The 15,493-nt window shown below is 42.9% G+C and overlaps 1 protein-coding gene and 1 long non-coding RNA gene across 20 annotated transcripts in view; one reads left to right on the forward strand and one right to left on the reverse strand.

Annotated features, from left to right (window-relative positions):
• Positions 1-8,736, reverse strand: part of LOC138739386 (uncharacterized) — a 263,380-nt gene extending 254,644 nt beyond the window's left edge. For 3 of the 6 annotated variants that reach the window (XR_011342210.1, XR_011342211.1, XR_011342209.1), the window contains exon 1: positions 8,146-8,711. This is a non-coding gene — a long non-coding RNA (uncharacterized lncRNA). Of the gene's footprint in view, positions 1-8,145 lie in introns of all 6 variants that reach the window. The other 3 variants (XR_011342213.1, XR_011342212.1, XR_011342208.1) reach the window with 3 other exon arrangements.
• Positions 8,187-15,493, forward strand: part of LOC138739381 (probable ribonuclease ZC3H12C) — a 50,086-nt gene continuing 42,779 nt past the window's right edge. For 9 of the 14 annotated variants that reach the window (XM_069891308.1, XM_069891309.1, XM_069891304.1 and 6 more), the window contains exon 1: positions 8,187-8,510. The gene's annotated coding sequence lies outside the window, so the exon portion shown is untranslated. Of the gene's footprint in view, positions 8,511-14,805; positions 14,935-15,493 lie in introns of those variants that run through there. The other 5 variants (XM_069891307.1, XM_069891311.1, XM_069891303.1 and 2 more) reach the window with 2 other exon arrangements.

Here is a 15,493-nt window from a genome sequence, read left to right on the forward strand (position 1 = left end):
ACGGTGGCCAGTGGAGAGCTCGCCATATAATACGATCTTGGGAAGGCGATGGTCCTCCATTCTGGAGACGTGACCCATCCAGCGCAGCTGGATCTTCAGCAGCGTGGACTCGATGCTGTCGACCTCTGCCATCTCGAGTACCTCGACGTTAGGGGTGTGAGCGCTCCAATGGATGTTGAGGATGGAGCGGAGACAACGCTGGTGGAAGCGTTCTAGGAGCCGTAGGTGGTGCCGGTAGAGGACCCATGATTCGGAGCCGAACAGGAGTGTGGGTATGACAACGGCTCTGTATACGCTTATCTTTGTGAGGTTTTTCAGTTGGTTGTTTTTCCAGACTCTTTTGTGTAGTCTTCCAAAGGCGCTATTTGCCTTGGCGAGTCTGTTGTCTATCTCATTGTCGATCCTTGCATCTGATGAAATGGTGCAGCCGAGATAGGTAAACTGGTTGACCGTTTTGAGTTTTGTGTGCCCGATGGAGATGTGGGGGGGCTGGTAGTCATGGTGGGGAGCTGGCTGATGGAGGACCTCAGTTTTCTTCAGGCTGACTTCCAGGCCAAACATTTTGGCAGTTTCCGCAAAGCAGGACGTCAAGCGCTGAAGAGCTGGCTCTGAATGGGCAACTAAAGCGGCATCATCTGCAAAGAGTAGTTCATGGACAAGTTTCTCTTGTGTCTTGGTGTGAGCTTGCAGGCGCCTCAGATTGAAGAGACTGCCATCCGTGCGGTACCGGATGTAAACAGCGTCTTCATTGTTGGGGTCTTTCATGGCTTGGTTCAGCATCATGCTGAAGAAGATTGAAAAGAGGGTTGGTGCGAGAACACAGCCTTGCTTCACGCCATTGTTAATGGAGAAGGGTTCAGAGAGCTCATTGCTGTATCTGACCCGACCTTGTTGGTTTTCGTGCAGTTGGATAATCATGTTGAGGAACTTTGGGGGACATCCGATGCGCTCTAGTATTTGCCAAAGCCCTTTCCTGCTCACGGTGTCGAAGGCTTTGGTGAGGTCAACAAAGGTGATGTAGAGTCCTTTGTTTTGTTCTCTGCACTTTTCTTGGAGCTGTCTGAGGGCAAAGACCATGTCAGTGGTTCCTCTGTTTGCGCGAAAGCCGCACTGTGATTCTGGGAGAATATTCTCGGCGACACTAGGTATTATTCTATTTAGTAGAATCCTAGCGAAGATTTTGCCTGCAATGGAGAGCAACGTGATTCCCCTGTAGTTTGAGCAGTCTGATTTCTCGCCTTTGTTTTTGTACAGGGTGATGATGGTGGCATCACGAAGATCCTGAGGCAGTTTACCTTGGTCCCAACAAAGCTTGAAAAACTCATGCAGTTTGGCATGCAGAGTTTTGCCGCCAGCCTTCCAGACTTCTGGGGGGATTCCATCCATACCTGCTGCTTTGCCACTTTTCAGTAGTGCTATAATAGCGCTATGCTTACCATGCTGCTCTCTACACTAACCATGCCGGTTATCAATTGCTGGAAGGTGCACTTCAAAATTCACCTCAAGGGTTTCCCTTTGAAGTAAGAACCCTTAATTCTATCCAAAGCACATTGTTCACTACAATCTTGGCATTACCCAGGAGAGCAAGAGTTGCACTTAATTATCAACATTTGAAAAACAAAAAGGCCTCTGGAACAAGTAAAATTCACACTGAAGTACATATTGTAAGATACTTAAACTAGTTAAACAGTTGATTCATTATGAAGCTAAAGAAGCCTTTGGAATACTTGTTTCATTGAAGCTTTATTTAATGCCATGCATAATTTTCTGCCACCTCCACAACCAACAGGCCCTGTTCTCCTTAGAAAGAGAATCATACAGAAATATCAATGTCATAACATTACTCAAAAGACTCACATAAATGTACTGTGTGATTTGCTTTCAGACACTTATCTTGCCTGGTGCTGCATGCATTGAAGGAATCCATCTGATCTGATCTTTGCAACAATATACTCCAATGCTGTAAAAGAGTCCTTTTGTCAAATTTCACTCCATTTTATGTCTGCGCTAATTAAAAACTGACATTGGAATGGTTGATTTGGCCATATCTTTCGATGATCACTTTGATGGCTTATGTGATAGTGCTCTAAATTCCTGTCAGACTTAGTAAATTGGTACTATTTCTTCCTAATTCTTATTAATATTTTGCTAATATGCACATCTTCTGGCAAAAGCTTTCATGTTGTTGATGATGTCATTGTGCCAAGTACAGGCTAATGAAATGCAATTAGCATCTAACCAGAAGTACAAGTAACTACGAATAAAACCAAGAGGTCCAGCAAACAAACAAGTATAAAAGTACTATCAGTACAATATGGGTGCAATACTGCTCAGTGCTGTGATGTAAGATCTAAACACATTTGTCGTGAGAACACCTGAAATAATTACTCATTATTTTCATTTGTCAACTTGTGTCTGTTTGACAATTCAAATGTTTAATGGATGAATACTTGCAAGTATTCATTTGGGCACTTCCATACTGGTTCATTATTATGAACTAACAAATCTTATTAGTAACTAACAAATGAACAGCAATGGAAAATTCACTAGACAATGGTAAATTCAAAAATAATAATTTTTATTAAACTATTAATAACATAACATTTCTTACTTATCTCTAAACCTAACTCTAAATTTAACCCCACTATGTGCAAATGTAAATGTGTGTGTGCATTAAAATCCAAAACCATTACAGTTTAAACTTGTTTCTGAAAAAGTCAATTTTGAAGTCCAGTTTCAAACATCTTGTTAACTTCAGGATCCTTTTAAATCACAGTTCAGAAGTAATTATGAAGCACTTTTAAACATCATTTTTTTTTAGATCTCTTTCATGAGTCTCTTAATGAGCTGTCTTTCAGAGATATTCTTCAAACAGGAGTGTCCATTTTCCAGGCACAAATGAGGAGGTCTGGCTTATTTAAAAGTCGCTTATGTTGTATCTCCTTTGATAAGGATAATACAAGTCATGTTTTTCCTGGAGGTCAAGTTTTCTTCTTTTTCAGTTTTCTTCTTAAGAGTTTCCTTCCATGATGAGGCTCCACTCTTTATTTACAAAAGAGTAGTCAGAAAGTGGTTTCCTTTTTGAAATCCTCTTATTTTCTGTATTCTCCTTTTATTAGAAGTAACACAAAACAGCACCTATTCTGGGTACTGTAATTCAACCCTGTCTTTCACAAGATTCCAACTCCTGTGTGTATCACAGGGTCTTGACTTCTGAACTAATTCAAAATGTCTGAATTTTCCAATATGTTTCTCAAAATCATGTGACATTACATCATCGAGACAATCTCAATTCTTGGAAACCATGTACTAGAATCTTAGTTTCATTTCTGAAAAACTTCTTGCCTTTTCCCAAAACCACCCCATATTCCTAACAACCTCTGACCTCATCTCTGTACAAGATGCTTAATTGCTTTTAAGAACCACACCTGGTACTTGAGTTTCAATTACGAATACTTCTGTTCGATTATGGCTCTGCTTTCCAGGCACGTTGACTGCCATTAGATCATGCAATACTAGCTTGACACCAAATTTCCCCTTACTGATGAAATTACTGAATAAAAAGTATGCAATTGAATACTATGAAGAGGGAGTTCTTCCTGCAGAAGGTTGAGCACCTTTGTAATTCTTTACACCAGAGAGCTATGGACCCAGAGTTTTTCAGGTGCCAGAAGGGATTTTCTAAGCCCATCTGATAATTATTTTTGCCACAATAGAGGTTGGAATAAAGTGTCTGTTATAGGGATCTGGTGATAATAATGGAAACAGTGTGATATACCCAATATAACCAATTGAGAGTTATTTGGATTCCAATGCTTGCAATGTTGGCTTGAGAGAGGATATTGATGTTGCTTTGGATAGTTATTGTTTCAGTGAATTTGGAAGATTTTGTAGAGCCAATGTAGATGGTATTCTGCCAGTGCCTCGTGGTGCCAGGTAAGGATACTGCAGGTCTCAGCATGCTGTAAGCCTAGTACACCAAGAGTTTTGTGCTAGCTCAGAAGTATTAATCTTCTAATACCCTTTTGCTCAATCAATCAAATATGCTGCTGACACATTTAAAGCAATGGAGAATTTCATCTATGATTATGGATGCAGAGAAATGGTATACTTTCCATCATAAACCTTTATTATGACCAAAGTATTCTGCAAAATGTTGGTCTTATCTAAAAACTAGTATATAATCTGTATTTGATGGCGCACAGCAAAGATTTACCACTCGAGTTCTTGGGATAGCAAATTTATTGTAAGGAAAGATTGAGTACATCCAATCACCAAAACAATGAGAGTGTCCTCACTAAGATGTACAAAGTCATTGGTGAACTTGATGTGGTAGAGGGACATAGGGTCAAAATAATGTGTAGGTCATTTAGGATTAAAATAACTAAAAATGTCTTCATTAGAATGATATTGAATTATTGGAATTCTCTTCCTGGAATAACAGTACGTGAATATATTCAAAGCAATGTTGATAGATTTCTGGATATTAAAAAAATCAAGAGATAGGGTGACAAGGCAGAAGTTTGAGATAGATCAACCAACAAAGTGCTGGAGGAACTCAGCAGATCAGGTAGCATCCATGAAAAACAATAGACCAGTGGTTCTCAACCTTCTTCTGTTAAAGGCCCACCTAGCTTCTGGTCTAATATGCCATGGCACACTAGTGCCAATCACTGAGCAATATTTTCAAATCAAAGGCAGCTCTGTAAAAGAACACACCTTTATCGAACTTAGAGTATTTAACATTTTTAAAGTCCCATATGGAAACACGCTGTGGCCCACTGAGATCCACTGCAATAGACAGTCAACGTTCAGTGTAAAAATCCTTCATCAGGAATATTAAGAACTGGTTGAATATCGAAATAAAAATGTGAGGGAGGGGGAGAAGCACAGATGATAGATGAATACAGCTGGGAGGAGGACAAAAATAAAGGAGCTAAGAGGTAATGTGGTGAGGCAGAGAATTGAGAAATGCACACTCTGATAGAAGGAAGGGAAGGTACATGATGAGGGGCTGAAGGAAAGAAGGTACGTGACAGGAAGGAAGAGAGGGTGGGGGAGGGGAAAGAGAAGGAGGAATGGGACCAGAGATAATGGAAAGTGGGACTGGGAAAGAGGGGATACTGGAAATGTCCCATCGATATTGATACCACCTGGATGGAGATTGTCAAGGTGGAATAAAGTGCTATTCCTTCAAGTTTGTCCATGGCTTCAACCTCCTGGTACACAAGGCCATGAACAGATATGTCATTATGTGGGAATAGAAAGTGGAATTGAAGTGGCTGGCCATTGTGAAATCCTTGATGTGGTAGGCAACTGAACACAAGTGCCTAAATTGCAATGCATTTCAATTGTCATTCTAATTTTCAACAGCCATCTATGACAGAATATATTGGTTTTATATTGTATACAAATATGATTTTGGGAGATAAAGTATGGCAGGGTTTTTTTTAGGTCACATACAAACACTTCAAAACAGTTCTCACTCAAAACAGTTCTCACTCAAGCTAAACTGGCCGGCTCTGAAGGCCTTTGCAAAAGCTTTGGGGAGTACCCAAGGGACTTCACTAATGGATTGTTGTTTTGAATAGCAACAGATGAAAAAACTCAGAGGAGTAGGTTTGGAGCCACAGGCTGTCTGGGTTTGCTGCTTGCTGTTTTAAGAGGGTCAAGTGGTTTTGCAAGCAGAGAGGGGGTCAAGCAGGCTTTTCTCGGGGGGGGGGCGGAAGAGAGAGAGATTACTTCTGCAGTTTTACAGTCAGCAGCAACAGCTGGGACTGGAACAGGACAAGCTGGCAAGCTTGTGGAAAACCCCCATTTGGAAGACAGGTTGTGAGTGCTTAGTTCAGCCTGGTCAAAGCCCTTGTGGTTCAAGGAAAAGGAGAGGACTGGCTGTCTAATGCTTCACTTGAAATAAGAGAAACAAAAAGGAACTCTGTGGTGACCTGAAAGCAAGAGGTTATCATCTGGAAAACCCTGATGGGCCAAGTTTCTTCAGCAAGACACTGACGTGGCTGATTAAAAGGGGTCAGTTTGTGTCCAGGAACGACAAGTCTCTCTTTGAAAACCGACAAGAACCTTCCTGAGCGGTAACCATTTACCTTTCAAGCACCAAAACCTAGTGAATGTTAAATTCTGTGCACAGTATAAGAGCTGCCTGCAACCAGTGAACTTGGAGGAATGAGATGTGAGATTGGACTGTGAATCAAATAACTTTTCTGAACTTACATACACATTACATACACGTGTGCTTAGAATTAGAAGGGGGTTAAATTAGGCTAGTTAAGTTAATAGTAATAAGTTAAAGTTTGATCCTGTTTTCATGTTTAAAGATAATTAAAAACAATCTTTGTTTAAAGTAACCATTTGTCTTAGTGAATATCTATTGCTGCTGGGTTTATGGGTCCTCTGGGCTCGTAACACATCCTTCACCTGAACTGAATGTGTTTCATTAGTTTACTTCAGCACATAAGTAGAAAGTAGACACCAGAGAACACTGCAGCACAGAAAACATGCCATTCAGCCTTTCTAGTCTGTGCCCAAACATCATTCCACTAGTTCCACTGACCTGCATCCATTCCATAACTCTCCAGACCTCTCCTATTCAAGTATCTATCCAATTTATTATTAAAACACAAGAGTGAGTCTGCATTTACGTCAGATGGCAGCTCGTTCCACACCCCCACCACTCTCTAAGTGAACGTTCCCCCTAATATACCCCCTAAACCTTTCACAATTCTAAAGCAGTGGTTCTCAACCTTTTTCTTTCCACTCACCTACCATTTTAAGTATTCCCTATGCCTAAAGAGCTCTGTGATTAGTAAGGGATTGCTCACGGTGGTATGTGGGTGGAAAGAAAAATTTGAAAACCACTGTTTTAAACGTACCTAATTGATTTGTTATGTGCACGGTTTCATTACTCCAAAGGAAATGTGCCATTGACAATTTTTCTCAAGCAAAATATTTCAGTAACAATTGGGTCGAGAGCAGTGGTTCTTCACTTTCCCTTCCTACTTACATATCACCTTAAGCAATCCCTTACTAATCACAGAGCACTGATGGCATAGAGAATACTTAAATCTAAGTGGAAAGAGTCTACTCACATTTACTCTGTCTATACCCCTCATAATCCTGTAAACCTCTATCAAATCACCCCTCATTCTTCTACACTGCAAGGAATAAAGTCATAACCTGTCTTTCCCTGTAACTCAACTCCTGAAGACCCAGCAACATCCTAGTAAATCTTCTTGGCACTCTTTCAATCTTACTGATATCCTTTCTGGAGTTTGGTGACTAGAACTACACACGATACTTCAAATTTGGCCTCACCAATATCTTATACAATCCCACCATAACATCCCAAAACTCCTGCACTTCATACCTTGATTTATGAAGGCCAAGATGCCAAAAGCTTTCTTAACAAATCTGTCTACCTGTGACACCACTTTCAGAGAATTATAGATCTGAAGTCCCAGATCCCTTTGATCCTCCACATTCCTCAGTGCCCTGTCATTCACTGTGTATGCCCTACCCAGGTTTGTCCTTCCAAAACGCCAGCACTTGTCTGCATTGAGTTCCATCTGCCATTTTCTAGCCCATTTTCCCAGTTGGTCCAGTAAAGACAAAAGCTATACTAACCTTTGGGATGCAACTGGAAATTCATACCAATAATTGAAGAATTCATACTTGAGGCTCAGCCAACAGAGAGAAGAAAAACCCTGTCACCCTGCCCTGCTCTCTTCAGGCTGAAGTACAAAAGGCAAAAGTCAGGATGAAGAATGTCTTTTTTAAAATCCCCCAACAACCATCAGGCCTTAACCACAACACTACTCCAGACCACTAAAAATCTGTCTTCACTATTGAGACAGCAGCATACATTTTGCACTGCCAGCCAACAATATTTATTAATTTTTCCTTTCCTTTTTTCTTTTTATGTTAATAATTCTTAAATGGTTGGAATGTTCCAGTAACGAAGACTTTCATTTAGGACCATAAATTCTTCATTCATTATACTTCATGTGCTTCATCGCTGCGCATTGCCAGCATTCTTTTCTCATTTTGGTTTGAGTTCAGACAGAAATTTGCAAGACCCCCCACCCCACCCCACCATAGACTTTGTTTCGCTTCGAAAGATACATAACATACGGGGTACAACTCGCAGCCGCTCATGTCACCACATCTTAACGACGCGATGTTTGAAGGGAACGGGTTGATTCGGGTCGAGTGCCGGCGCTGCCTGAGGCGCAGGTGGCACCAACCACGGGCCTCGGACGGTTGGGCCAGCCGCTGGCGCGAGATCGCTTCCCGAGCCGACGTTTGAATTAAGCACGAGCTCGGCTTGGGATCAGACCGGACCAGGCGCTGGCGGTTGGAGATGGAGGAGGAGGAAGTCGGCTCACGGGCTGTTCGCCGGAAAGCCCAACGTCGGTTTCGACCCTCGGCCTTCAGCTCGAGGCCGTCCGGGCTCTAAACTCGGCTCCAATCGCCAGGCACGTTGAGCAGAGGCTCCGGTGAGTGGGAGTGCGGCCGTCTCGCGCTTTTCTTCTGGGTCGGGCGTTGCTATGGCAAAATGAGTCGGGATGGGAATTATTCTCCTCACTTACTTGATCACCACCAGGCCTTTCTCCGGGAAAGGGCAGAGGAATTAAAACAACTTCTTTGTGCCTGCCTTTCTCAGAGAAAAGGAAACGCCGGTCTGAAATGTCAGGTCAAAAGTAGTCCGAGACAAGTTGGTGAACTTGAAATCGAGTAACTATCACCGTGAGAGTTGGAAAGTTTGCATGAAGTATCTGGAACCTGATACTCTTCCCACGGATGCTGCCCGACCTGCTTAGTTTTCCCAGTGGTTTTTTTTTGCAGATTTCCAGCTTCTGCAAGTTTTTTTTCTCACCCATTTTAGTCTTAAGTGGGGCAGCTGCAGATGTAGTGAATACAAGAGAAATGTAAACAAAGAAAAACACATTGCAATTCAGAACAAAATAACTATTTAGTAATGTATAATGTGCAAAGTAAGAGACTTTAAATGAGTCTCTGAGTCTGTTGATTAGGGGTCTGATGGTAGAGGGGTAGCAACTTTTTTTTAAGACCTACAGCATGGTAACAGGCCATTTCGGCCCATGAGCCCGTGCTGCCCAATTAATCCACACCCCCAGTACGTTTCAAACGTTGGGAGGAAACCAGAGCCCCTGGGGACATGGGGAGAATGTACCAACTCCTTACAGACAGCGTGGGATTCAACACCCCCCACCACCCCTGGTCCCGATCGCTGGCGTTGTAAAGGCATTGCAATCACTGTTACGCCAACCGTGCCTCCCTACTTTAAAAAAAAAATTAGGCATACAGCATGGTAACAGGCCATTTCGGCCCACAAGTCCGATTCTGAACCTGGTGGTACAAGCTTTGTGGCTTTTATACTTCTGGTAACAGCTACCAGTTAGGATCTTTTGCTTTCCCTTTCTCCTCCAGCTCTGCATTCACAGAGCCACCCCTTCCCCCAATTATTTCTCACTTTTCCTCTCCTGTCCTCTGATCCATGTCCAATTATCATGTTATGCCTGTACTACTTCCCCTGTCCTTTCTTGCCACCTCCAGCCTTTTTATTGAGGTGCCTGCCTGCTTTTTGCTCATACCGTGAAGAAGGGCTCAGGCCGAAACATTGGTTATATCTATCTTTTCCTCCTATTGACATTGCATGACCTGCTGAGTTCCTCCAGAATTTTTGTGTACTTACTTTCTTGCTGAGCTCCGGTGTGTGCTTAGCCTGCAAGTATTCATGCTGCTGCCTTATGACTGCACTGCCAGTTTCTGTTCAAACAGAATCATCAAGTTTGCAGATGAGACAACAGTATCATTGGTAACAATGATGAGCTGAGTGACAGACAGCAAGGAAGTTTGGAGGTTTGTAAAATGGTGTGAGAACAACAACCTGAGTCTCACAGTGGACCAGCTGAAAGATGATTGAGGATGGAGATGTATGCTGCTGTCTCAATAGTGAAGATGCCATCCTCCAAACTTTACAAAATCCACAAAAATTAAAACTACAACTACCCAACATCTACTCCCTCCCTCAACAAACAAAATCCATAACATAAACATTAAAAATAAAACTACAACTATCCCACCCTTCCCCCCCCCCTCCACAGACCTCACAAGGAAAGCAAAAGCACTTATCACAAGTTAAGATAATACTAAATTCATACAACTCAAATAAGGCAACCACATCTTAATTAAAAAAATCGTAATTATCATGTAAATTGTAAGTTATTTTTTCCATGTCAATACTGGATCTCAACTCATTGTGCCAACGATTTATATTTACCTCAGCTTCATCTTTCCAAGAAATTGCAATACTTTTATGTGCCACTGTCAATGCTAAACGCAGAAATGCCGTCTGAAACTTATCCAACCCCAAGTCCATAAATAGAACAGTGTAACCCAACAAAAAAAAAAATTTGGATCTAATAAGAATTGAATTTTAACCAAATTTTGAAGAAAGTCCTTGATTTTTACCAAAATGCTCTAACTTTATCACAAAGCCAGACCGAATGTAAAAAAAGTCCCAGCACATGATCCACATCTAAAACACAACTCTGAATCACTAAATCCATATTTCCTCAATTTCTCAGGGGTTAGATATAACTGATGCAAAAAATTATAATTAATCATACTGTATCTTACATTAAACAATTTACTCACACCTTCCAAACACATCCTCTCCCAGTTGACCTGATCAATTATCACTAAGTTTGTTTTGTTTTCTGTCTGTCTCAACCACCTGAAGACTTGTGAAATGTTGCTTATTTTAAATGAATCTTGTACTTTTGGGATTCTAAAACCAATTAGTATTATTTCAACCACTTCAGTGCAGTAAATTAATATTTAGGTGCTAAAAATGCACAGGCACTTCCATGTATATTCATACTTCATTCTTACATGTAGCGTAGATAAAAGCTCACACTCGACTGGAGGGAGAACAAACACTTTTATTACAGACTAGGGTAGGGTTCACGAACAGGCTTTCTGAGGAGTTCTGGGTTTAGGCCAGAAACCAGGGTTATAAAAGGGCCCCAGGGGAAGGAGCCAGGAGGCAGGACCAGTCATCAGTACAGAACACTTCTAGTGTATCCCAGTTCACTACATTCACCCCTTCCTTCAGAATTAAGGGTCTGTGGATGAAGAGAACAAGGATCTGAAGCCGTTAATAGACACCAGAAGAGAAATATTTACAATACTATTTGCAGATTCAGGTGGTCCGGGGGTCTGGAGATCCTGGTGGAGCACTTTAGCACCAGGGAGCCCTGGTGTCTTTGAATCTCCTGGTCCACCTGTGATGGAAGGGTAGTGGGCTGGGGCTCCGGCTCACTTTCTTCCTGAACTGGGTCCTCTGAGGCCCTGAGTGGGGGAGGGGAGAAAAACCTTGGTAGCTCATGGGGCACCTGTTCCAGCAGGTGCCAGGTCCCTGATGGAGACGCTGTCCTCCCTGCCATCCAGGTCCCTGATGGAGACGCTGTCCTCCCTGCCATCCAGGTCCCTGATGGAGACGCTGTCCTCCCTGCCATCCAGGTCCCTGATGGAGACGCTGTCCTCCCTGCCATCCAGGTCCCTGATGGAGACGCTGTCCTCCCTGCCATCCAGGTCCCTGATGGAGACGCTGTCCTCCCTGCCATCCAGGTCCCTGATGGAGATGCTGTCCTCCCTGCCATCCAGGTCCCTGATGGAGACGCTGTCCTCCCTGCCATCCAGGTCCCTGATGGAGACGCTGTCCTCCCTGCCATCCAGGACCCTGATGGAGACGCTGTCCTCCCTGCCATCCAGGTACTCCATATAGGCATACTTAGGGTTGGCATGAAGCAATTTTACCTTTTCCACCGGGAAGTCAGTCTTGCTTCTCCTCATGTGCTTCTTGAGAAGGACAGGACCAGCACTAGTGAGCCAGGCTGGGATTGTAGACCCTGATGTTGACCTTCTGTTGAATGTAAACATGAGTTCATGAGGAGTAGAATTGGTCGCAGTGCAGAATAGCGACTGAATTGAGTGGACATCCTGCCAGCGCGAGTCTGGAAGGCTTTTTTACTCTAGGGCAAGTTTGACAGCCTTCCAGATTGTGGTGTTCTCTTTTTCAACCTACCCATTCCCCCAGGGGTTGTAATCGGTAGTCCTGCTGGATGTGCTGCCCCTCACCAGCAGATAATGACGCAGCTCTTTGCTCATGAAGACTGAGCCCCAGTCACTATGAATATAGCCGGGATACCCAAACAGGTGCTGGGTCTCCATCTTTATAAACTCCCTGTCTGCCACACTGTACCTCCTGCTCTTGGTGGTGATGGGCTTACAGTTGGCAGATAGGTTTGGGAATGGGTCAATGTTCAGCGTGGAGAGGCTGAAAGTGGGTCCTGGTTTTGAGGGCCCTCCGTTCCGAGCCATTATCGGGGGAAGGGGACCAGAAAACTCCAAGGTCATGTTTTTAAGGTGACACAGGAAGTTCAAACCCAACAATACTGGAGCACACAATTCATCTAAAATGTACATGTGAAATTTACAAAATTCCCGCCTTCAAATGACAGACGAACTATACAATATTTCTTTCTATACATGTGCTGAATGGGACTGGGACACAAGGAAGATTCAGTAATTAGATGGGTACAATTTTAAGTTATATTTTTGCCCATTCCGTGAATTTATGAAACTGTCCGTGGAGCTGTGTCAATCAGGCACTTTGTTGAATGCCCGTTTACCTTCACCGTTACCATCGAGCTGCTGAGCTGGTGAGGCCAGGTTGCTGGAGATGCCGTGTTCTTCCCTCGAGTGGCTCCCTCTGTCCTGAGTTGACCTTTGAGGGAAGATGGTGCTGACCCCGTGGCATGGCAAGATGGCTGCCCTCCCTCCTCTGACAATGATGATGGTGCTGAATTCAAAATCGGGCCGCTATAAGGTGGCCGCCAAGCCATTTCATGCAGTTTCCAAAGGCGGCGGGTTGTGCAGCAGGCGATCTCGGGTGAGTCTAGGGCAGACGACAAGGCTGGAATTTTATCCAGGAGCGGTACAGCCCATGGACTTTTCCAGGACTTCTGTTCGCATGGCAGACCCTCGCCCAATGTCCCTTCTTCCCACAGCTGGAGCACGCCGAGTCTTTGGCCAGGCAGCGGGCATGGGGGTGCTGTCCCTTGCCACAGATAAAGCATTCTAGGGCTCAGGAAACGGCAGCCATTAAAGTGGGGGCCTCCATAGCAGGAGCAGCTGGTCACCTGAAACCGCGAGTTCTCTGGTCCCCTCGAGGTTGGCATTCTTGAGACTGGCCTATTCCTGTGATTTGGCCAGCTAGACATGGCTAGCGAGATCCTTCCTTTCCGATTTGAACAGTCACTGCCTTATGTACCTCGAGTGGACCCCTGCGACTAGAGTGTCTCGGATCTGTTCATCTTCCTGGACAAGGCCCGAAGCGGGCTCATACCTGCGCTTCTTAGTCAGTGTCCGCAGATCCAGCAGGTAGTAGTCGTCAATCGACTATCTGGGCCGTTGGCGGCGTAGGGCGAGCCGCTGCCTCACTAGAACCTTGTTCAGGGCCTTCATGTAGTGGGCCTTTAGTGCCGCTACTGTGGTCTCGTACGTTGGGCGCTCTTGGAGGACTGTGTACCCCTTCGTCCCTACTCTTGAGATGAGTGCCGACCTCCGGAGCTCGTCTGTATGGAAGACATCCCTGGTTGCGTTCAGGTAGGCCTGGAAGCAAGCTAGCCAATATGTGAACTCCTTAGCCGCGTCGAGGGACTGAGGGTCTATTAACAGCATACTGGACTTAAGTAACGCCGCCATCCTTGTTTGTAAGCTAATAAAATTGTAGCATAGATAAAAGTTCACAGTCGACAGGAGGGAGAACAAACATTTTTATTAGCTTACAATACAGGTAGAGTTCATGAACAGACTTCAGAGGGGTTCTGGGTTTAGGCAGGAAATCAGGGTTATATACGGGCCCTAGGGGGAGGATCCGGGAGGCAGGTCCAAGTTGTCAGTGCAGCACACTTCTAATGAATCCCAGTTAACTACACATGCTTGATGGAAGGTATTCTTCTGAACTAGTTAGAAGAGGAGATTATTGAAGCCACTTTTTAATCAATAGAAATACAGGTTGCTTTTCTCACTAAAATTCATTATGAGATTGAGATGGAACATGAGACAAGGTTGTAGATGTGTAAATGACATGACAGTTTAAGGATGAATTGAGCTTTTGCAGATGGGGTTATATGAGTAAAAATGGATGTGAACATCAAAATAAATTTTCACCTCATGAGGAAATTATTTTTTTAAAATGTATATTTTTTTTCTTGAAATTAATGAAGCTGAGAAAGCTTTTTCAGACTTTTGTTCACTAAATGCGGATGCTAGTAATCATTTAAGTTCATTTTTTGGACGACCAGTGCATTGTGTTTGCTAGATTTCCTTAGTGAATGGCACTGAAATCCTCCAGATTACTTGAGTTCTGGAAATAGTAAATATATTTTCTTTACTATAAGCATCAACCAACATGTTGCCTATGAATATATTTATTTTTTGACAATGCACCTTTGCATTATTAAAGTGATTTAATATGCAGATATATTTTTTGTACTGTAGCTCTTTGTTGAAATTATTTAACTATAATGTTTAAATTTAAAATTTCAACATCTCATCTGAATATAATATTAACAGGGTGTTGGTGAGGTTTATGGCTAGCCAGGTGCCTTTGCTGACAGCCTGCTGCCTAATGACTCATGCCCTCATTCAGCAGCTGCCTGCTAGTTCCCTTTGTTGTGGGCATTGTTGCTGCACACCCCTTGTCAATGCACATGATGCCCAGGGCAGACCCTGGTTGACATCAGTGTACTTGTGTTATGGGGCCCCAAGACCTGACGTGGGATAGAAGTTGGTTTGCATCTGCCTCGGAAACTAATTGTTAGCTGGGTGAGCTCTTATTGGCTAGAAAAGTGGTTTGGTAATGGGGGAAAGCATAGACATTGTTGGTCCATCTGTTCAGCTATTCATTGTTCTCTGACTGCCTGGAAGTCTGCAGCTCAAAGTGTATAAGGTTTTTTTTGTTACATTGCAATATTGAATCAAATGTCTGTCTGCTTTTCAAATAATGTAAGTGTTGGAAATAACATTTAAAAAAAAAACATGATTGTTGTCTTTACCTGTTCATGCTTGTAAATATTAGAAAATAAGTACTATAGTTGAATTGTCTAAAATCTAGGTGTATTGTAACTAATGTACACCATTTCCTCTTGGCCATTGAGCTTGTATTTTGTGAATTTAATGTCAAATATACAGTATAACATTTTATAATTTGTACTTTAAAGAATATACATTGAATAATTTTATAAGCTATTAAGCAATTTTTTGAAGTGAAAAAGGGAGGAAAAAAAGGATTAAAAAGAATTTCCATTGTTGTCTTTGTCTCTATATCAACAAAACTAATGCACAGTATCTTGAAATCCTGCTGCACAAAATCTGTTGGTTATGA

This window comes from Narcine bancroftii, chromosome 7, assembly GCF_036971445.1.
Source record: "Narcine bancroftii isolate sNarBan1 chromosome 7, sNarBan1.hap1, whole genome shotgun sequence".
Classification (NCBI taxonomy): domain Eukaryota; kingdom Metazoa; phylum Chordata; class Chondrichthyes; order Torpediniformes; family Narcinidae; genus Narcine; species Narcine bancroftii.